The sequence below is a fragment of the Balaenoptera physalus genome, assembly GCF_965194825.1.
Source record: "Balaenoptera physalus genome assembly, chromosome: 9".
Lineage (NCBI taxonomy): Eukaryota > Metazoa > Chordata > Mammalia > Artiodactyla > Balaenopteridae > Balaenoptera > Balaenoptera physalus.
The window spans coordinates 30,190,023-30,215,265 of NC_138888.1; the positions used below are offsets into that span (position 1 = coordinate 30,190,023).

Sequence of the window (25,243 nt, forward strand, 5' to 3'; positions counted from 1 at the left end):
GTATATTATGTAATAGGCTACAACCTCAGATTGAACATCTGTACTATGGAAACAACACGCATACAATTTTGAGTTCAAGTAATGTTAAATCTATGTTCTCCAAAGTCATAGTCTCTTTCATAATAAATGACATACAAATGTAAACTTTATTATGTACCTAACAGCTACAAATCTATTATTATTTTGACCCTACAATAAAATTTCCTTATGACGATGTCATTGTTTTAAGTGTGTAATATATCCAGTATACTGAGGGTCAAAGAGCAGGCTGCCTCTTTTGTTCTCTCTTTTTCAGCATTTTGTGGACAATTATTTCCTTCTTTCTGTTAGCTTTGGGTTTGATTTGCTTTTCTTTTTCTAGTTCTTTAAGGCATAAAGTTAGATTATTGATTTGAGATCTTTTCTATTTTTTTCATATGGGCATTTATAGCTATCAGTTTCCCTCTGATCACTGCTTTTGCTGTATCATGTAAGTTTTGGTATGTCATGTTTTCATTCATCTCAAAGCATTTTCTAATTTCCCTTGTGATTTCTTCTTTGACCCATTAGTTGTTTAAGAGTGTGTTATTCAATTTCCACATATATGTGAATTTTCCAGAGTTCCTTCTGTTACTGATTCCTAGTTTCACTCCACTGTGGTTAGAGAAGATACTTTGTATGGTTTAAATCTTTATAAATTTATTGGGACTTGTTTTGTGGCCTAACATATGCTGTGTCATGAAGAATGCACCATGTGCACTTGAGAAGAAAGTGTATTATTCTGTTGTTGGGTAGAGTGTTCTATTGATGTCTGTTAGGTTGGAATATTATTTTTGACAAAGGTTCAAAAGCAATTCAGTGGAAAAAGGAAAATATTTTCAACAAATAGTGCTGGGCAATTAGATATCCATATTAAAAAAAACAAAAAAACAAAACACTTCTCTCCACATCCGGCACAATATACAAATATTAACTCAAAATGAATCACACACAAAAATATAAAACCTAGAACTATAAACCTGTAGAAAAAAAGTAGGAGAAAATCTTTGCGACCTTGGGTTAGGCAATCATTTTTTAGAATTGACACCAAAAGCATGGTTCATAAAAGAACACATTGAAGAACTCGACTTCATAAAAATTTAAAACATCTACTCTTCACAAAAGAAGATATATACTGGGAGAAAATATTTGAAAATCATATATATGATAAAGAACTTGTATTCAGAATATATAAGAAACTCTAAAAGTGTAATAAGGAAACAAAAATACCAATTAAAAAACAGGCAAAAGATTTGAATAGACACTTCATCAAAGAAGTTATATAAGTAGCAAATAAACACACAAAAATATACTCAATATCAGTAATGTAGTCATTAGGGAAATACATATTTAAACCACAGCGATTAGCACTACATACTTCTTTAAATTGCTAAAACTTAGAAGTCTGACCACACCAAGTGTTGGTGAGGATATGGAGGGACTGGAATTCTCATACACTATTGACACAAATGTAAAATGGCACAATTACACTGGAAAACTATTTGACAATGTTTTAAAAAGTTAAACATGACCTATCATATCATCTAGCCATTCCACTTCTAGTTATTTACACAAGGCAATAAAAACATATGTTCTTACAAAGACCTACGCATGAATATCCGTAGCACCTTTATTTGTAACAGCCCAAAACAGGAAACAACCTACATGTTCATCAATAGTCAAATGGATAAACAAATTGTGGTATGTTTATATAATGAAATACTACTCAGTAATAAAAGGGAATGAACCACTGATATATAGAGCACTGACAAATCTCAGAATAATTATGTTGAGTGAAAGAAGCCAGACAAAATGAGTACACGTTATTTGATTCCATTCATGTAAAATTCTAGGAAACATTAATCTATACTGACAGAAAGATCAGTTGTTTGTTGGTCTCCTGGATTTGGTTGTGGGAGAGAGGAGCAGAGAGGGCTGATAAAAGGGCTCAAGGGAACTTTCTGGAGTGATGGATATGTTCACTACCTTGATTGTGGTTATGGATATATATATATATGTGTGTATATATATATATATATATATATATATATATATATATATATATATATATAAAATTCCATGCAAAAAATAGTTTATTGTATGTCAATAAAACCTCAACAAAGATGTTTAAAAAATAATAAAACAAATGGGATCATGTCACTTCTCCGGTTAAAATTCTTCAGAGCCTCCATAGCCTAAGACAGAAGCCAGCCCCCTGGCACAGCATATAATATTTGTTATGATAGAGTCTCCTGTAATTCCTCCACATACAACTTGTGTTCCTACCATAGAACAACTTGGAGTTCCCCCAAGAAACTATCATTTTTTGAACCTCCTCATTGGGAAAACTCTGTTTTTTGCTTGGTTTAAAGCTTCTACTTCTTTCACACATCAGGCAGACACCTGCTTATACCGTTAAGACTCAGTTCAATCACTTTTGTTGAGCCTTCTCCCCAGTTCACTAAGGAGCTATGTTCTGCCTCTTCTGTAATCCCATTACACCCTGTACAAGCCACTGTGATTACACTCTTGATGGGTTGAAATTATTTGTTTATCTTTTAATCTCTTTTCCATTAGATCGTGAGTTCCTGTGGGACTCTGCTTTATTTGACTTTCTCCTCAACAGGTAGTGGAATTCAAAAAATTTTTGTTAAATAAATGTATGATCTCATAACCAATAAGGTACAAACATAAATTATATAAAACGATGATACACAAAAGCCAACTACTGTTACTGTCCTGAATATATCCTGAGGATAAAAATCATCCCAGGGGCCATCAAAGCATCTTGCACAGAAAGAAGAAATAAGTTTACATCATACTTTCCATCAATAAATTATTCCATAGTCTCTATCATCTAGATTTGTATCTCTCTCTGAACTCAGTGAGATCTAGATGTTCATACATCTCAATTATCCTAGTTCTCACATTACTGAAGTTAAAACAGTTATTTGATTATAATATTGCCAGTGTTTTTAAATGGGAAATAAATCTATAAAACTGTTAATAAAGGTATAAAACTGACTTAAAAGCAACTTTTTACTCTAGCAGTAATAGTATAATTAAGTTTTAATTCATTTTGTCATGTTTTCTTTGGGTAATCTTAAAACAACACAATGCTTTAAAAATATTTCCTGCTTCCTGGTTTTTCCACTTTGATTTTATATAATGGTTGCTCTTTCTTAATTAAAAAGGCTGCTGGAGGATAAAGCGGTGGTAATACAATCAGGTCAAACTTTTTCAAATTTCTTTCTTTATTGCTTTCTACCTTAATGAAAACATTCTCACACTAAGCCGTAGTGATATAAAGAACAACATAGCATTGCATTTCGCATTATAGTCTAAATCAAAGAAAACAATTTTGTTGCTCTCTAAGGAATCTGAAGGCAAGTCTATAATTTTTAACATTTGGATTTGACACAGAAATATCATTCTTACAATTAAATTTGCTAATAATTGCATTATAAATATTTTCACCTATTGAATCATGTGGGCAAGTCACCTTCTCTTCAATTAAAAGGCCTAATGACTGGTGACTGGGAAAATTCAGAAGGGGCAAAATTACATGACCAGCTTCAGAAGACAGACTCCTAATCCAATTGATTATGCCTCAGAGAGTATGTGAGTTCCTTTTCCATAGCTTAGCAATTCTTGTCTGCTCAGCTTTAAATAACTATGAAATCCAGACCGGTGGAACTACTCCAATCTGTGGTCAGTGTGATTAATTCAGAGCACTTTGGCACAGTAACAAAGTCAAGTGTTTCTCACTGTGAGAAATTCTCAACTTATTTCATGGATAAGATAGAACAGATTTGGAAGTACACTGCATCTATGGGAATAGCATTAGTGACACATGGTAAGGGAGGGTCTGGAAAAGCACTACTATTGCTGCTGGTTTATCATACAGTTTCACCAAGTGCTTTGAGGTCTTGAGGAATTATAGCCAGCCAATGAGGGAATAAAGGCTTGAAGTTCATTATACCGGGGAAAGGTGACTCATTAATCAAGCACCAATGTTGACCCAGTTATTCACTGTATAGTGAGCATCTATTACATGCAGGGTGCTGCTAGGCATTCAGAGTATAGTGAGAAAGACACTGAGAGACCTATTTTTGGTCTGAGAGAATGTTTCTCAAGGCGTGATTCTAGAATGGTCTTCAGCAGAGCTGCCTATGTGTATGTCAATAACTTAGGCACCATCCAAGTTACTGAATAAGAATTTTGGATGGTTTGGCCTGGAAATATGAAGTTTAACTATTTTTCCAGCAATTTTTATGTATGCTAAAGTGTGAGGACCACTGCTCTTGAGTTTCCATTCAATGAAGAAATAGAACAAACTGACAAGCTACTATGATACATGGCATAATTTGATTTCTGTAACGAGAGAGTTAGAGACTGCTATTTAGATTTTTAAAAGGTGGGAGAGTATGCCTGGCAATAAGAACCTGAAAATATCTAAGAAAGAAGGAATGTTTGAGACAGACTTCCTAGGATAATATGCAGCATTTCTATAGTTGGCATTTGGAGGAGTCATGCTCTAGAGGAAGGGAAAAAATCTGTAAAAGCAGAGTGTGTTCATGAAATACTGAATTTTGATTAGTATTTCTCAACCTTCACATTATAATACCTGGGAGCTTTTAAAAATGCTGATGCTCAGGCTCAGACCTCAAAATTCTTATTCTATTTGTCTCTTGCAAGGCTTTGACATCACCTTTTAAAAATTTTTAAATTTTATTTTTATTATTTAAAATCAGGAAGATGAGGTGTTTGGCAAGGGGAAAAAGGTGGGTCTGGTGAGCAAAGACATGATAAATTTTAATTTGAGAGATTATTAGAATATTCAGGTGGTTAGTTCTGGAGTTCTGGAAAGAAGCTAGAGCACGTGGTGTTGACTTGAAAGGGGTTTTGAAAAACTTTGAGTATGGACGAAGAGAAAAATGCAATTAGGATTTAGAGAGGCAGGAAGAGAAACAGACATGGAAGTGTTTAGAAGTACAGCAGAAGACTCAAGGCATAATCACCAAGGTGGAGGGAAGAAAGAGTTTTGAGAGAATTTGGGTGATTATTATGATGACCAGCTATAATAATCAATCTTAGCTTCACATTAGAATCGCGTGGTAGTTGGGCACGTTTGAGAACTGCTGACTACGGAGAAGTTGAAAAAGATAGGGATAAAGGAAAGCTTCGGAATTGGGTGATTAGGAGATCACTGGTGATTTTTGAAAGAACAGTTTCAATTTAACATTTGGGGTTGAAAGCCAAATAGCAAAAGGGTTAAAGAATGGGAGATAGTAAAAAAGGAACTCTTGTTAGATCACACTGTTTTAGAAGAACATTTTGAAACAAAACCAAGCCAATTTTTTATACTTTCTCAAAACTAATTTAGAGAAAATAACTATATTCAGAAAATATCACTGAAAAAAAATCAAACCAGTCCATGATCTGCTAGGCTTCTGTGACTAATTATCACAGGGCACAGGGCATGGATGAAGCAAGAAGCTTGGGATAATATGTCAAATTTGGGGAATGCCTTTGTTTTTTTATTATTATTTTATAATGGAGTATAGTTGATTTACAATGCTGTGTTAGTTTCAGGTGTACAACAAAGTGATTCAATTATACCTATACATATATCTATTCTTTTTCAGATTCTTTTCCCATATAGGTTATTACAGAGTATTAAGTAGAGTTCCCTGTGCTATACAGTAGGTCCTTGTTGATTATCTATTTTATATATAGAAGTGTATATATGGTAGGGAATGCCTTTGGATGGAAATGATAGATGGAAATGGTTCCCCAATGTCCTCCATGGTGTTTCCCCACTTTCTTCCATATGTATAAAATCTTTTCTCCTTTCCATTTTCTCTATTGCCTTGTTGCTTTCTTACATAGTAAAGCAAAGTAATCAAGTAAGCTGGAGAATCTCCAGTAAGCTGGAGACTGAGAAGTAATTTAACTTTAAATATCTTCTACCACTAAGTTTGTCCTTGATTGAAGCATATCTTTCTTATTTCAATGAAATCTTCATTTTGATGTAAAGAAGAGAAAAACATTAAAATTTACCTTATTTTCTGGCAAATATCTACATAAAATGTATATTTGAAGTTTGGTGCCCTTGCATATTTTGGTGTACTAGGGTCACATCTACACTTTTCCTTCTTTTGTTTTGTCTTTTATGCTTAGACTTAGAACCCGTATAAGTCAGAAAATAACAATTCTTGAATTTAAGTGAAAGTATCATTGATGTTATGGATGGTAGTCTCATGACTGTTGATGTTTCTAGTATTTAATGACCTTAAATTCTGAATTTACTTCAAACTGCTTCCTCTTTCCTGGTTTGCCTAGAAAGCTTTCATTTCTGTTTTCCTCTTCTTTCTCCTTTTTCCTTTAAAAAAATTTTTTTTCTGGCTTATCCCACCAAAACACCACACATATATCTCTCTTATTCTCAATTTTTCTTCTGTTTTGGCAGTCAATGATGAGTATTTAAGGGAGAGGGATTAAGGCAGCATAAAAATACAACTACCTCCTTTTTTTGAGGAACCTCAATACCATTTTTCACCGTGCCTGCACGACATTACCCCTCCACCAACAGTGTACAAGGTCCAGCCTCTCCAATGCTTGTTATTAATATGTATATATATATATATATATATATTTTTAATGATAGCCATCCTAACAGGTGTGAGGTAATACCTCATCATGGTTTTGATTTACATTTTGCTGATGATTAGTGATGTTGTGCATCTTTTCATATACTTGTTGGCCATTTGTGTGTCTCCTTTGGCGAAATGTCTATTCAAGTAGTTTTCCAATTTAAAAAATGAGGTTATTTATCAAAAAAATTGAAAATAGACCTACCATATGATCCAGCAATCACACTTCTGGGGGTGTATCCCAAAGAATTGAAATTAGGATCTCAAAAAGATACCTTCATTCCCCTGTTCATGGCAGCATTATTTACAATAGCCAAGATACAGAAATAAGCAAAGTGTCCACTGACAAATTTATGGATAAAAAAATGTCATATATATTTACGATGGAATATTAAAATTCTGCCAAATGTGACAACATGGATGAACCAGGAAGACATTTGGCTAAGTGAAGTAAGCCAATGACAGAAGGACAAACACTGCATGATACCATTGCATGAGGTATCTAAAATAGTCCAATTCATAGAAAAAGAGAGTAATATGGTTGGCAGGGGCTGGGGGAGGGGGAAATAGGGACTTGTTCAACAGGCATAAGGTTTCAGTTATACAAGATGGACAAGTTCTAGAGATGTCTTGTAAAACATTGAGCTCATATTTAACAATATTTCTTATGCACTCAAAAATGTGTTGAGGGTAGAATTTATGCTGTGTTCTTATCACCACTGCAGCAAAAATAACATCAACAGAAAGTAGTGAGAAAAACATCCACATAATCTTATTCAAAACTATATTTTTACCTTACAGTTTTATTCAAAAGTCAGTAAAAATTTGTTATAGAAATAGCAACTCTTTCTAGAACAATCTTTTTAGCCTTTATGGCCACCTAGTAGAGCCAGGGATGGGCATATAATCCAATTTGACTCTTTTTCCTTCTCACTTTCTCTCCTCTGCATTGTAGATGAGAAAGCACTTATCCTTAGGATTATGTGCAGCAAATCAAAGTATGAAGTGGGTATAAGGGGAGATAAAACATATAGATAAGATAACCATGCTTCCTCTAGAACTGCCTCAGTCACATGAGCGAACAAATACCCTTTATTTTTTAGGCCAGTCTGAGTCGAAATTTATGCTATTTGCAACCAAAGCACTCTTCTAGAATAGAAGAAAAATCAACGGACTAGGAATCCAGAGACTAAGAAAATATTAGCTGAGTGAATAGATTTTCAAATTTTCATTATCTCCCTGTGTGAACTTGGGCAAATCACATTATTTTAGTGTCTTTGATTATAAAATAAAATGTTAATGAACATTTCTCTAAGATCACTTCCCACTAAAAATAACTATATATTTTCTATGAAGGTAACTGTAAATATTAGCTACTATTATTAACATCAATTTCATATTTGAAAGACTATTTCTTTGCATGTTTCTGTTTTTCAATTCTCTTTTTCTCCTTGTTTCATTGAGCATCAGCATTTTACAGCAAATTAACCATGATAAAAGTAATAAGCATTATATTTGTCAGGAAATATATTCCTTATAATATATTTCAACACTCCATTTTTGTATCATTAAAAACACAAGATACTTATTATAAAATTGTTAAACAAGAAGACATTTAATATTAAATCACAATAGAGATCTTACTGTTTCACTGTGTACTGAAAACTCCAGATCATTGCTTTCTGCAAGTGTATGAAATATATTGCAACATGTAACTGTTATATGAGTTGTAGAAATATCTGCTGCTTACCAATAACAACTGACTTCTAGGCTTGTTGCAACAGTTAGAATATTTTTTATTGTTTTATATTGTATTTCTTTTCTTTTGCTTATATGACAGAAAATTGATGACACTTAAATACTAAAATTATATATAATTGTTGTGTTGTTACCTAACAAAGGTTAAAACTGATAATTCTACTTCAAGGCTTTTGAATGGAAGGTTAATAATTGCACTTTATTCCCTTACTTAGAGAAACCAGTTAACAAGTTATGTAGAGAAAAGAGAATGATAACTTGAATGAGAAGAGTTGAGGAAGAGTTCCTTAAAACTGCAACCTATTAGGATTTCTACAAATGTCAGAAACAAATTCGTCTTGGATAATGTGGAGTATGTGTGAGGGTTTGACAGAGTTTGTAGTAGCTGCTATCAGGTTTAATTTGGAAATTGGTCAGACTCCTTAATGTGGTTGAAGAGGCCATTACTTAAAATGAGATAATAAACACAACTTCCTAAACTCATATTAATTTAAAGATTTCAGGACCCTCCCTAACCTATCAGCAGGAAATGAAAACACTAATTTGAAGAGATATGTGTACCCTTATGTTCACTGCAGCATTATTTACAATAGTCAAAGATATGGAAGTGACTTAAGCATCCAAGGATAGATGAATGGATAAAGAAGATGTGGTATATATATATGTAAAGTAGAATACTGCTCAGCTATAAAAAAGAATGAAATTTTGCCATTTGCAACAATATGGATGGACTTGGAGGATATTACACTAAGCTCAATAAGTCAGACAGAGAAAGACAAATACTATAAGATTTCACTTATATGTGGAATCTAGAAAACAAAACAAATGAACAAACAAGACAAAACAGAAACAGACCATAGATACAGAGAACAAACTAGTGGTTGTCAGAAGGGGGGATGGGGGGTTGGGCGATATAAGTGAAGGGGACTAAAAGTTACAAATGAGTCATGAGGATATAATGTACAGCATAGGGAATATGGTCAATGATATTGTGATAGCTTTGTATGGTGACAGATGGCTTCTAGACTTAACATAGTGATCATTTCATAATGTATATAAATGTTGAACCACTATGTTGTACACCTGAAACTAATATAATATTATATGCCAACTATATTTCAATTAAAAAAAGATTTCAGGATCCTCTCTATAAGTGTGTGACATCAAATCCTAATACCTGCTCCAATTTTATCTGAACTCTTGTTTTTTCCTTCAAAATGATGATTCTGGTCCAGTTCTTAAATACTGTAATTTGTGGCATTCGAAGACTGTAAATCAACTTGAGACAACTCTGAGCTTTGTTCCCTTTGGGTTACAAGCAGGCTTCTAACATATGATTATATTCAGAGTCAAAACTCTAATATTTATCAAGGAATTAAAGAACTACAATAGGGACTTCCCTGGTGGCGCAGTGGTTAAGAATCCGCCTGCCAAAGCAGGGGACACAGGTTCGAGCCCTGGTCCGGGAAGATCCCACATGCCGCGGAGCAACTAAGCCTGCGTGCCCCAACTACTGAAGCCCGCGCATCTAGAGCCTGTGCTCCGCAACAAGAGAAGCCACCGCAATGAGAAACCCGTGCACCTCAACGAAGACCCGCTCGCCTCAACTAGAGAAAGCCGCGCTCAGCAACGAAGACCCAAGGCAGCCAAATAAATAAATAAATTTATAAAAAAATAAAACAAATAAAGAACCACAATAAAGAGGTAACTACCAGCCCTCTGTTGTCAAATTCAGTCAGATGGAAGGTGATTACACATGTAGTATAAATATAAAATGGATGCTTAAAAATCATCAGTTAATCTCCTAATACTTGAAATTTTAGTGTGAAATGTCATTCCCCAAATATTATGAGCAGAGAGGCTCAACAACTATAAAAAATGTGGAATATAGCTTTTAAAAGACACAAATAATTCTTTACATCTTGGCAAAAATAAATCATCAGAGAAGCCATGGCTTCAAGTAAAGGCCGTGGCCATATGAAGTGTTCTTTTCATTGCTTATTCACGGAGAACCTGTTTTCAATTGCTCTGTCCAAGTAACAATTTTTTGGTTATAACATAATGATGTATTCCATTCAGTGATCTTCTTTTTGCTTTATGTTCTAATTCCCTAAAGATAAGGAGAGAGCATCTAGAACGTATCCTAAGGTCTAACTTACTTACGTTTTTATTCTTATTTAAGAAACATTACTGCTATACCGGCCAAGGATTACAGTGCAACTAACATAATATCTTCCCAAGCTATTATTCAATTGAGAAACGATATGAAAACTTTAACAATATTACAAGTTCTTAAAACATTTATAAAGAGCCCTATGACAGAATTGCAGCTTGAAGGAGGGAAAAATTACTTAAAATGTTTTTATTTCACCAGAAAATGCAAATTCAGAGGCATTTGCATAATTATGTTTAAAGACAGGTTTATAGCAGGGCTCTGAAATAGAAGAGAGATCAATTTTGGTGCAGTATGTGCTTAAAAGAGATCTCATCAGGACTCTAGCCAAGGTAGACTCTCCATGTCCCCTGTAACAGTAACTGAATATGGTTTGAAGAATGAGGGGTAGGAAAATTAATCTATGGTGATAGAAGTCAGAATAGTGGTTACTTTTTGCAGAGGGCAATGACTAGAATGGAGCTTGAGTGAGGCTTATGGGTTCAAGTAACGTTGAATAACTTGATCTGGGTACAAATTACATAGGTGTGTTCATTTTGTAAAAATTAATGGAACAATTCACTTAAAACTTGTGTACTTTACTGTATGTTATATTTCAGTAACAAAATTTACCAGAAATATGGAGGTACATTCTAAAAGACAACTGACCTGGATTCTTACAAAAGTCATCAAAAAAAACAAAACAAAACAGAAAACAACCAGATGCAGTGTATGTATGACTCTTGACTGGATCTCGGATTAAAAGGAAAATAGCTATAAAAGTCTACTGGGGATATGTGAATATGGAATGGATAGTAAGTTCTATCATGAAATTATTGCCAAAAATTTTCTTAGGTGTGATACGGTATTGTTATATGGTTCTTAGGAAATGCTCACTGATGTAATTAAAGTGTCAGGGTGTCTGCAGCTCACGTTCAAATGGTTCAGAAAAAGGTGCGTGAGTGTGTATGTTGTCTGTATGTGTGTGAGTGTGATTCTGCATGTGAGTGCGTTTGTGTGTGAGGGTATGTGTGAGTTTAACAGTGTGAGAGAGAGAGAGCAAATGATAGCAAGTGAGATGAAATTTTAACAATTGCTGAATCCCAGTGTAGAGTATAATTTTCTTTCAACAGTTCAGTATTGTAAAAAAAATTTCCAAATAAAAACGTGACTTCAAAAAAAGGTTAGGAAGAAAAGGGAAAAAATGATCACCTGACCTAAATCTTCAGTCTCGAGATTCCCACTGAACTGTTCTGAGGACCAAGATGAAGCTGCAAGTACGGTAGAAGAATGTGGAAATAATGGGGGCTGAGACGTTGGAAGAGTTATATCCCTACATACAGAGCTCCTGAACACTCACCGTCCTAAATTTTATTTTTATATGGCACACATTTAGAAAATTTAGGAGTGTCCTGGAAAGTTGTAACAGCTGGTGTGCTAGTGTTGGGCCCCGGGGCTGGGGGTGGTTGAATGTCTGAGGAATTCCGAGGCCTCTGAGAGAAGCCTGTTTCAGAGAAAGGCCCCAAACTGCCTAGGGACCCACAGTGTGAGAAACAGGCCACTGGACTGGCCCTGACAGATGTTATGAAAGGGTGGTGTTAAGTGCCTTTTTCAGGATATTAAACCAGCATCCTAACTGGCAAAAAAATGAATTGTCACTGACATTATGTCAGCCCATTGGAGACCCTCTCTGCTACTTTCCGTGATCTGGGAACCATTATACATGGTAGATCGATAGGGTCCAGAGCAGGAATTTAAATAATCATTTCTAATAAAACCTATTGTAGACTGTTGGGGCCAGAGGATAGAGACAAGTCACAAAACATAATGTGTTTAAAGCCGCTCTCCCTCCCTTTCTCTCTTCTTTAAAGAGGGGAATAATGGAAGCGAGATCTGGTGATAAGGCACAAAAAAGGCCTTTCGGTCCTGGCCAATCTGCTTAGCTAATGGCTGTAAACTGACACCCCTAATGAAATAAAAATGTCTCAGTTCAAGTGCATAGCTGCACAATTGTTAACAACCCTGAACTCTGGCTGTGATCCTGGTGACGGGTACTAAGTAACGCCCTGACAATTTCCCATGACTCTTCCTTCCTCTCAGCCCCTGCCCATTGACAAGCAAATAAAAGAATCCTGCAGCAAATTAAAGGACGGTAGCATCAGGGATTGAGGCCAGGGAAACAGTGGAGTGTATCATTTTTATCTCTCCTGTCTGCTCGTGACAGTTGACTGCTTGTTTTTCCTATGGAGTCCTAAGGCCCGGGATGGGTCATTGGCGGCGGGGGAGGGTTCTGATGGGCATGGGCTTTTTACGAAGGTGCAGGTGGGGTAGAGACACAGAGGTTTGTGCAGCCTGGAGGCTATCCCAGCCCCTCATTCTGCCCTCAGCCTCCTGTTGCCGAGCTCCTCTGAGCTCTGGGCTGCAGACGGCAGGCGGAGGAAAAACCCTGTTCGAATGTGCTAAGACTAGATGGCTGCGGTTAGAATGGTTTCCCCTGGCTCCCCCTCACAGCTTGCAGTTGTCTGATTTCAATCAGTGGCAGTTCCCTCCACATGTCCAGCCATCAATCTTCCGCCGCCCCTGGATGAGCGTGGCACAGCACGGGGCATGTTCCAGTTAAAAAATAGCCTTTGCCACAGCTTTCCTTCTTCAGCCACTGATAAGTCTGCCTTTGATATTTTTATTAAAAAAGAAAGAAAACACATTGGGAAATAGGTTTCATTTCTTACAGCCCGGACCAGAGCCCCTGAGGTGGAGGAGGATTGAGGCCTGTTGAGGGGGGACCCTAGGGAAGGGGGGCTGAGGTCTACCTTTGAAATTCCAGCCTTGTGCCAGGTGGGAAAGAAGGGCTCACTCCTGAACAACGGAAGCCCTACACTCCTTGAGAGTGCTTCCATCACAATGATACACAAGGGCATCTTTTCACAAGCAACAAACCAACATCACACTCTTCCTCCAAGGAGGAACATGCGTTTTAGGGAGAAACCTGGTTTTGAGAGACAGAATTTGAAAATAAACTGTGATCTCGCCCTTGACCTTTTTGTCATGCTCCCCGAAGGTTTTGATAGCGCCTTTGATAGACTAGCCGACTCTCCTCCTTCACTGCAGGCTCGGCGGCAGGAAGGCAGGCGGTGTGGGAAGTGGTGAGTGTCACTCCCAGAAAGGCTCTCCTGGCCGGCCTCCAGGAGATGCCTGCCCACTGAGTCACCTCCAAGAGACGACACAGTAAACATTCTGTAGCCAGGTTCCCAGTGCCTATTTTAAAATAGACTGTTTCAATCTTCTTATCATCAGGGGTCCACCTACCTTCCTGGCAGAGTCATTAGAGAACCTTCTGGAAGTATAGTAAGGTAGCCACCCGATCCCTGCATCTCCACGCCTCCAGCCCTCCGTTTATCTGTAAGGCTAAGGAGAGGTGAGTCTGGGTGAGGTTCCTTCCAATTAGTTTTTTTGTTTTTTGTTTTTTTTTTATTGGAGTATAGTTGCTTTACAATGTTGTGTTAGTTTCTGCTGTACAGCAAAGTGAATCAGCTATACGTATACATATATCCCCTCTTTTTTGGATTTCCTTCCCATTTAGGTCACCACAGAACACTGAGTAGAGTTCCCTGTGCTGTACAGCAGGTTCTCATTAGTTATCTATTTTATACATAGTATCAATAGTGTGTCTATGTCAATCCCAATCTCCCAATTCATCCCACTCCCCCCTTTCCCCCTTGGTAACCATATGTTTGTCCTCTACATCTGTGTCTTTATTTCTGCTTTGTAAATAAGATCATCTATACCATTTTTTTTAGATTCCACATATATGCGTTAATATACAATATTTGTTTTTCTCTTTCTGACTTCCTTCGCTCTGTATAAATGAGGTCAGTCATCCATTGCTAGGAGGGACTTTCAAGATATCAAGCCTTATATCTGGCAATATAAGAATGGAATTTAAAGTAAAAGATGACCTCTCTGCATCCCAGCCTCTCATGCCTAATATTCTTTGGAGGTGGAGGCGTAGATTATAAAATCATCTGCCATCCTTATGGTGTATAGGGCTTCCAGAAGTGGCTCAAGAGCCTAAGAACATTGTTGGAACATTAGAAAGGAAGAGGGGAGGGTTTCTAAATAGTGCAGTAATTTGAGCTGAACAAATCTGTAGGTCAGGGAGCAATTCTATTTTGGAAAATCTTAGAAATAGCAACAAAAAATCCAGGACTTGAGGAAATGTTAGGAACTTTTTTGAGGCATCTGGTACTGGGTATGCTCCAAATAAGGGTTCAAGGACACAGTGAGTCTTCTGCCCTGTGCAGGACTACAGGCAATATTTATGGAAGGCATCCCCATTTCAAAGGACTAATTCACATTAGAGAAGGGAAGGTGAGTCATCACAGCTCCAAAAGGACATGAAGGATGCAGTCTCTTCATTAAGTACCAGTTAAATGGTTCGGCCATCTGGTTAAGCCTTTCATCAGAGATTAACTGAATTCACTGACTTCCCCCACTTGCTGGCTTGCCATAGTCCATAAAATTTTACTAGTTCTGAAATTTTAAATTGTTCAATGAATGAATGAAATTGTGGTTTGTGTTGGTAGTGATGATTAGGGTGCCTATGGTTTAGGACATAAAGTCTAGAATAGAATAAAAAAATGATTCATTTACTCAGCAAATCTTTGGGAGAAGTCTGCCATGTGTTAGGCAATGTTCAGTTGGGATAGAGTAGAGAGGAATAAATATTTCATGGAGTTTTTATGCTAGAGGAGGATACAATTATTTATATGATGAGAAGGAGTGAGCCAGAGAAACACCTGGGAGAGGAAAGTTTTGTGCTGAGAAACCAGCCTGCGTGTGTGAGAAGAAGCAGGCAAGCCGGTGGTGGAGTGACCATCCATCCCAGTTTGCCCATCACTGAGGGGGTTCTCAGGACTTTCAGTGCTAAAATAAGGAAAGTCCTGGGCGAACTAGGAAGGATTGACCACTCTCTGTGTTTCTGGACATGTCAAATGAGAAGATGACTTTGGAGAGTAGGGCATGAGATCATGTGGTCCCCTAGAGGCCATGGTCTGGAGTTAAATTTATTCAGAGTTTGATGAGAGGCTTTTGTAGGATATCTGTGGGTCCAAGGCTCTTATTCCAGAAACCATTCCTATCACATAATGACATTGACACTTTAATGATTTATTATTCAGTATTGACTGTATATGGGGTTAGATTAGCAATGTTCTTATGGGTGCTTTCATTGTAAGGAATTTTGGAAAAGTAAAAAATATACCAAGTTTGGAGTTGGAGTGATCCAGCTTTGTAATTTACTGAAGTTGCTACAAAGGCTCCAGCGATAGAATGGGAAGAAGGAGAGGGTCATGGCTTTGGTATGAAGACTTTAATATTGCAGATCTTCATCTCCCGGTGGGATCAAGGGAGGGAAGATTTGTTTTGGGGGGATTAAATTTATTTATGGGAAAAAAGTTGGTTTGACTTATTGTATAAGGACTTCATCTGTGAGACTTTTATAATGAGAGGGGTTGTATTATTAAATTTTATCAAGTGGCAGGAAATATCAGACACTCTATGTTGGCATTGAGTTACTTAAACTATGTTGTAATCTGTGCTCATTGTATAACCCTTTCTGGTGAGTCTGGGTAGACTTAGAGCAGAGCATAAATCAAGATGGAAAATAGAATGGAAGGTAACAATTGGAGATACCGTGTAATGTTACCTTGGGGGAATATTCGTATCCTGTATTTGCCCCTACCAGAAGTTTCTGGAGGCGACATTAAACAAGCATTCATCAAAGCCCTTGGGAAGTGAACTGACCATTTCATTGGTCCTCTGTGGCTACACAGTGGCCAAAGACTAGGGAAAGAGCCCCGCAATGATGGTGGTGGGACATTCCTGACACTTTGTTAAATTCGTTTCTCAAGGGAAACAACCTTACCTCTAGTTGAATGCTGGATTGTTAGTTCACACGCCCATCACCTTTTAAATGAATGCAGGAACTTCCTCCTTATTGGTCTCCCAAATTCCATTCTTGTCCTCCTGGAACCTGTTCTCAGGAGAACAGTCATAGTGATCTTTTAAAACAAATAAGTTCATATCTCACCTTGCTTAAAAGTCTGCCAATAGCATCCCATGATAGCAAGAATAAAATCCAAGCTCTTTCGTATGGCCTGCAAGGTCTTAACTCTTCCGACCACTGCCTTTTTCTCCAGACTCATGTTCTAACACTTTCCTCTGCCCTCAGTCCACTCCAGCCACTCTGGACTTCTTGCTCTTCCTCCAGCTTGTTTCCATTTTGAAGCCTTTATACTTGGTAGTCCCACTTCCTGGAATATTCTTCTCCAAGTCTTTGCTGGACTTATTCTTTCCTGTGAGGTTTGTATCACTTAATGTCACTCCCTTAGAGAGTCCCTTTGTGTCTCCAATATCTAAAAGAGCCACTGCCATCCAGTCACTTTCTATCACCTTAGCCTGCTTTATTTTCTTCATAGCACTGAGGAGCCATCTATTCACTTATTCAACCAGGATTTGTATAGCTTGAAATGCGGAAAGAAAAAAAAAAAATCATTTCCTCTCACTCTCTATAATAATCTCCCTAAAGAACTCTGATTGATGCTGCTTGGGTCATATGCCTAAACTGGGCTAAGTACTTTGCTTAAAGGGATAAAATTATGTGCCTACCCTTGTATTCAGGAAGTATAGTAATGCAATTGATGGCCCCATCATAATCACAGTATGAGGGAGAGGAAGCAGGACAGAAAAAATAAAAAAATAAATAAAACCAGATGTTTGCCATGATACAGTAAATATACTGTTACTCTGTAGAGGTGATGTAAGTTTCCTAGAGGTAGCTGATCAGAAGTCACTCAAGGAGCCCTTAATGACTTTTGATATGAACATGGCAATTTATAGTCAGGATTCTCCACTTTTATTTTTGGGTACTATCGAAAAGAAAACAAGCAAAATTAAATATAAAAGCATACATTTCATTTCTGATAACACTTGGAGTCAGAAAATTTCTAAAGCTTGCCAAAGTCGTAGTGTTTACACGGAAGCTGTAGAGAAGGAAGTGGAGAACAGTGCAGAGTCAGAACATGATGGTGGCAGATTTCTGAATGCATATCTACAATAGTGTTCACCAAACAACTTCATGAAGGGGACAGTTACACATGAGGGTCAAAATGTTTGCCTATATCTTCAAAAGAGGGTACAGAAACAGGAGTGAGCTAGTTAAAAGCAGAAACCACCATTTCTCATCCCTCACCACAGAGAATGATTAAGTCAGAGAAAGAGAAAGAGTTACAAAAAAGAATCATACAGAAAGCCATATCTTCATGAAGCAACGTAGGTTTGTAGTAACTGGGGATACGGCAGGATCTGTGTTATGAAGAAAACAAACAAACAAGCAAACAAATAAAACAGCTACTCTAGAGTGCTACCTTGTCCCACTCCACCTACAGGAAACTCTTAGTATAACAGGGCCACAAACACTGAATTTATATAATAATTAAAATAAAAAAAGAAGTAGTTAGCACACATCTATGCAGAGAAGCCATAAAAATAAAGGAGGAAACAAGCAACAAATTCTATTAACAAACCACTTGCCAGGTTAAAAAAAATGTTGTCATGGAACAGACTAAATTTTAAACAAATATTTTGCTATAGAAATTTTTTAAGTGAATGACGACAAAACAGAAGAGCAAGAATTTGGGGAATAGAAAAGAACTAATAGTAGCAATTAAAGTAGCATAATTCAATACGAACGTAGGAAAAATAAAAGCTTCAACAAATGAGGAAGGAGTTAGAAGGACCTCAAAAGTGAATAAAGGGCTTCCCTGGTGGCACAGTGGTTAAGAATCTGCCTGCCAATGCAGGGGACACGGGTTCAAGCCCTGGTCCAGGAGGATCCCACGTGCCGAGGAGCAACTAAGCCCTTGCGCCACAACTACTGAGCCTGTGCTCTGGAGCCCACGAGCCACAACTACTGAAGCCCACATGCCACAACTACTGAAGCCTGCAGGCCTAGAGCCCGTGCTCCACAACAAGAGAAGCCACCGCAATGGGGAGCCCACGCACTGCAACAAAGAGTAACTCCCGCTCGCCACAACTAGAGAAAGCCCACGTGCGGCAACAAAGACTCAACTTAGCCAAAAACAAATAAATAAATAAATAAATTTATTTTTCAAAAAAGTGAATAAACATTGGAGAAAAAACAGTAATGGACACATTAGAGGAATGACAAAAATAAACAAAATACAATTGAAATAGTTAAAAAGAATTAGAGAGAAAATGTTGGAAATAGAAAATAGGAAAAGGAAATATACCATATGCATAACTGCTGTCTACGAAAGAGGTAAAATGGAGTAGATCAAATATTGAAAGATACAATTCAAGAAAACATTTTAAAATAAAAAGCACTTGAATATAAATATAAAGAGCAGGTCAGCTGTTATGGATATTCAACACCTGAATATTTTTAGTAAAGTTACTAGACTTAAAAAAATCCTTTGTGCAGCTGGGAAAAGATATCACTCAAATGGGAGAAAAACAAATCATTCTTCTCTCATAGATCTTAACAGCAATATTTAACGTCAGAAGTCACGTGATATATGTATATCAAATACTAAACCATGAAAATAGAGAATCCATCTTATTTTCAAGTGCCCATAAACCTTTCACAGACATCAATCATACTGGACAAGACAGAAAATCTTAGTATACTCCGAAAAGTAAAAGTAATACAGAAAACATTACCTGATCACAATGCAGTGAAACTAGAAATTGACAAAAGCAACAAGAAAACGCACCCCCCCCAGGAAATTAGAAAGTTCTTAGCAACAACTTACTCAAAGAGAAAATTTAAAGATAAACATACCTTTATGACAAAGCCTAATAAGGACTATCCCTGTATTAGTTTTTGCACTGCATAATAAATTATCACAAATTTAGCAGCCTGAAACAACACACATTTAAAATCTCACATTTTCCATGGGTCAGGAGCCCAGGCACGGCTTAGTGGGGTTCTCTGCCATAAACATATCGTCTATGATGCATTCTTAAATGGATGCCTGATTAGGGAAAAATCTGTTTCCAAGATCATTTAGGTTTTCAGCAGAATTCACTTCTTTGTGGCTGTAGAATTCATGGCAATTTGCTTTTACAAAGCCATCAATAGAGGAAAAGATTCTAAAAAAATTTGTTAGCAACATGGGGATTTATTTAAGGTAATGTAAGTATGAGAGTTATATCCCATCACCTTTGCCATATTCTGTTGGTTAGAAGCAAGTCATGTATCCATCCCACAATCAAGGGAAGTTAATCATACAAGGACATCAACACTGGAAGTTCTCTTAAAGTCTGTCTACTATATCCTCTGACAGAAAACTGTATGGCTCTCTCATTTATGAATGTTACTGTAAAATTTTTGAATAAAATATTGACAAAAAGAATATAGCAACATCCTAAAAGAAGAGAATATTATAATCTAGTGAAGATAACTCCAGAAATGCAAGGATGGTTCAATAATGTAAATCTATTATTGATATTATAATACATTGTATTCATTGATCTAAAAGAGAAAAATATTATTTCCATAGATTCTGAAAAGATATTTAACATAATTCAATATCCACTCTTATTAAAAAAACAAACAAACAAACAAAACTTAAGGACTTAGTTAACATAACTTAATTGCTCCTTAACATGAGGGAGTATATCTTATGTAATAGCCAGCTAGATGATTCCCTCTAAATTAGGAAGAAGAAAGTACACTACAGTTATTCAAAATTATATTGGAGGTACCAGCCAATGTGAGTAAAGAAAGAAACCAGAGACATAAAAATTGGAAAGGAAGAAATAAAATGATTACCTTTTGTAAATGATATAAATATGTACCTGGAATGCCTAAGAGAGTTGATGGAAAGCTATTACAAACAATAATAGAATCCAGTTAGATAGCAGGGTAGAAAATAAATATAAACCAAGACCAAGCTCAGCTCTTACATAAATAAGATGAACATGGCCCCTTTCTTTTGTTCTTGTGATTCAAGACTCAAGCCACTAGTGTTCCACCCTCTTCAAGCACCAGCATCTCAATCTCACTCCATGACTTTAAAGACTTTCCTTTGGTTCTCCACACTTGATGGTAGTTACCACAATGCTGCATGTTCAAGGCCACACTGTTTATGACACCATATCTCTGTTCTCGCAAACCAAGGCCTGCAATTCAATTCCCTCAGGAAGACATCTCTGATTATGCTCAGCACATTCTCTGCATGCCACTGTTCTGCACGCCCGCAGCACCTGTGGCAGCAGTTTGTTGTGTCCTAATTTGTGTTTCCTTATATGTTGCTTGCTAAGTGTTAAGTGGTGTATGCTTTTTTTGCCCAAATCAAGATTTTGAGAATCTTGTCTCTTCTATCACCCACCATCCAGAGCACCTAGCTATAGTAGTCTATACCAAAGTATTCAAAAAATAATTCTTTTAAATTTTTAATCAGTTTTAAATATACGGAATATATTTCCATGGTTCAGACATTTTAAAAGATATAAAGGCATATAGTGAAGAGTCCTTCTTCCATCCTATTCTCTATCTTCTCAGTTCCTATAACCTCCTAGGCAACATCTATCACTATTTTCTTGTTTATTTTTCCAGAAAAATTTTATGCCTGTGTAAGCCAATAGTTATAACTCCTCTCTTTTCTTATCTTTTTTATATAAATGGTAACACAATATATTCATTTCTCTCAACCTTGCTTTATACCTAAATGGTATATTCCAAATATCTTTCCCTTAATATATAGAGTGCTTCTTTAATTTTTAAATTAGACATTTCATTATTAGTATATACTATCATTTACTTAACAACTACACTATTAGTAGACATTTATGTTGATTCCAATCTCTTCCTATTACTAATAGTGCCTTCCAATTGGCATATTAGATAGACATAGATTTGCATTAAGATTATAGATAGATAGATAGATAAATAGATTCACGATGAAATTATAAAGTCATGGCCTAGAATTACCTTGACTCTCTAAGATAACTTTTCATATTAGTGTTCTAATTCATAACGTGTTCCTGGAGAAAGTCTCACTAAAGGCTATCTCCCGTATTCTCCACCCCTGCTTGCACTTCAATTGTAATAGGAAAACAACCATTTTCAACAAGGAGGGGAATCACTCAAGGGGAGAACTAGCTTTATTCCCTTAATTCAGGATTGTGAAAATAGATAAGATAGGGGACTTCCCTGGTGGCACAGTGGTTAAGAATCTGCCTGCCAATGCAGGGGACACAGGTTCGAGCCCTGATCAGGGAAGATCCAACATGCCGCGGAGCAACTAAGCCCATGTGCCACAACTACTGAGCCTGCACTCTAGAGCCTGCGAGACACAACTACTGAGCCTGTGCTCTAGAGCCCGTGAGCTACAACTACTGAGCCCACGTGCCACAACTACTGAAGTCCATGCGCCTAGAGCCTGTGCTCCTCAACAAGAGAAGCCACTGCAATGAGAAGCCCGCACACCACAACGAAGAATAGCCCCCACTCACCGCAAGTAGGGAAAGCCCGCGCAGCAATGAAGACCCAACACAACCAAAAATAAATAAGTAAATTTATTAAAAAAAAAAAAAAAGATATGGTAGCTGATTTCATCTCTTCCTATAAAAACTTCTTCAGCAAGGATGATATTTCTGGACACTTAGGCAGATGATTCATGTGCACTGAGGCAATCAAAATAACTACAGTTGTGGACCATATATCATCATATTGATTAAGAGCTTGGACTTTGGAAGAGAATGGATACATGTATATGTATGGTTGAGTCGCTTTGCTATGCACCTGAAACTATCACAACAGTGTTAATTGGATACACTCCAATATAAAATAAAAAGTTAAAAAAAAAAAAAAGAGCTTGGACTTTGAAACCAGACTAATTCCACCTCTGACTTTGGGCAACTTATTAACTTATCTGCATTGCAGATGAATGCATCTGTAAAATGTGGATAATAGTCCCTATCCAGTATTTGAGAGTCACATTATATGTGTTAGTTATTATTATTCTTTTCTAATAAACATTAGCAAATATGTACTCATCGTTCATAATAAAAGCAAAATGCTTCCATTCTGCCTTCAGCTCCATAGAAGACACAGTTGAAGCAGACATGCTTAGAGTTTGCTCACATTGATACCTAGAGCTATCAAACTCGATTAGGCCCTATGAACCATTTGGTCAAGCTCACCAACCAGAAAGTGACATTTGCACCAATGGTTTTGCACAACCTCCATTTCTATATGCAGGCATAGGCAGAGGCTTACATTTATGTGTTTCCCTAGACTCCTGATTGTTCTATTTACACATAGTGATCTGCAACTTACTTGCTTCACTGTAATCCTCCCTAAGGATACCTTCTAAGCTATGGGATTGCTTCAGCACAGAGAGTGATAAAGCAACAAAGTCACCAAGAACTATTAAAATTGAATTGAAACTATGGTTTAAAATAATAGCAACCAGAGAATTCAAGCAAAGTTAATATATATACATATATATACATATATGTATATATCCCTCACTGTACTAAGCAAGGCCCATTGCAGAGACCCCCCTCCCAATCTCCTCTCAAATCACCAATAACACCGAGTCCATGATACAACTAACCTTTCCCTGGGAGTCTGAAGCTAAAATTAGAGACAGGACTGAGGCCACTGCTGCTGGTAATGATTACATGTTAATACTGATTTATTTCATTGACTGGTTACTGCCCATCAATGTAATGGTAGATAGATGGTATCTGTGCTAAAGCTAATAACTTTTAGATTTATTTATTTGTTCTCTTCAGAACTTCTTAGGAAACAAATCACTCTTAACCCCCAAATAAAGCACAGTTTCTCAAATACAAATGCAATATGTGTTACCTTCCCTAATATACTTTTTTTTTAAACATCTTTATTGAAGTATAATTGCTTCACAATGGTGTGTTAGTTTCTGCTTTATAACAAAGTGAATCAGCTACACATATACACACGTTCCCATATCTCCTCCCTCCTGCATCTCCCTCCTTCCCACCCTCCCCATCCCACCCCCCCAACTGACTCTGAAGCGTAGAAGGGAGTTTAACAACTCTGAAAGACTGAATAAATGCAGCTCTAATACATAGGATTCTGACACACAGAGTTTTCCATTTCTCATTTCCAAAATGAAACTTTTATAAAGAAAACAAAAATGCTTCCTCTGCATGCGCTGTCTATTGGCATCTTGGAACCATTTCCACACCCTTCTTTGTTCTTTCCTGTAGTGCAGGAGCTGAAGGCCTGAAAACCACATTTCCCGGATGTCCTTGCCACCAGGCTCCTGTTTAAGGTCTGGGAATTGAGGTCCCTGTGTGAGATTTGCCTGAGAAAGAGAGGAAGAACCATCATTGCTCGGTCGTGGCCAGAAGGCATATGGACTTCAGCAGAGGGCCAGAAGACAGATGTGAGGATTTTGCCAGCATTTCCGGGAAACCATCTACTGGAAGGCTACAGGCAGTGAAGTCATCAACAGGTCATCTCCCTGAGATGCCCGCGCTTCCTGATTTCCTGAACATTAGCAGCAACTTCTTTGGCCTTTGTGTAATCCACTCTTCCATTGGTTTTGTAAATCTCTGATCATTATATTAAATCCCTTCCCAATTGAACATCCTACAGCAGTTTCTACTTTCGTTTCTAAATTCTCACTGATGCATGTTTGGTACCAAATGTAAAAGCCAGCAGAGTCTTTTCCCGACTTTGGGCTGCAGCAACATTTCTTGGCTCACTTTGAGCATGTCTTCCCGTCCCGTGTAATTTTACTCCTGAGAGATGGCCAATGGAATGGGAGTGCCGCCCAGGTGTGCCCCTCTTGCCTGACGCTTACCAGCCTCCCAAAGGTGATTCTCCTTTCTTTTCCCACCAAGAAGCTGAATGGAGCCAGCTCCTGAAGGAGGGCAGAAACCAGGAGGAAGAAAGTGCCCTTCTAATCAACTCTGGAGCAGAGTCCTGAATTCTGTCTCCCCGCCCATGCAAGCCTCACCAGCATGGGGAAAGTAACATTTTATTGTGAGAAGCCACTGAAATGTAGAGATTGCTCCAGCAGCTGCCTTCTTCGGTTAGTACACAGTCTTTGAAAGCAGAAACTACATTCTACAACTTTTGTGTTTCCCATGGAGTCAAACATACATCTATGGAGAGAATAAACAGTCAATAAATGCTTGCTTTATGAATGAAGAGAAAAAGAGAGGAGGATAAAAATATTTAAATAAGGGCAACTTAATAATTGGGTGATCACTGGAGGACGTTAGCTCTAATATACAGTAGTGATCATTATGTGCATGTGTTTGAATGACAAAAATGTGCTAGCCTTCCAGACTGTGCTGAGGGTAAATGTTGGTTAATATAGCATAGAGGTTAAAAGCATGGATACTGAGTTCAGATTTGCTCTCCCATTTACCAGCTGATTATCTTGAAAAAAATACCTAAACTTCGGGGTTTCAGTTTCTTCATCCACCCGTTTCATCTGGGGATGATACTCATAGTGTAACTGTTGTATAGGGTTGTTTTGTGGGTTCAAGATCTCACATCTGTAGGGTACTGTGAAGGGTGCCTGGTACATCATAGTGTATTTGTTAGTATTGAATATAGAAATTTGGAAAGGTA

The 25,243-nt window shown here is 37.2% G+C and overlaps 1 long non-coding RNA gene across 1 annotated transcript; it reads left to right on the plus strand.

The window, feature by feature from the left end:
- Positions 1-2,059: 2,059 nt before the first annotated feature.
- On the plus strand, positions 2,060-25,243 carry LOC309666928. Its single transcript, XR_014267352.1, has 2 exons — positions 2,060-13,999; positions 23,866-25,243. It is a non-coding gene; the product is annotated as an uncharacterized lncRNA (long non-coding RNA).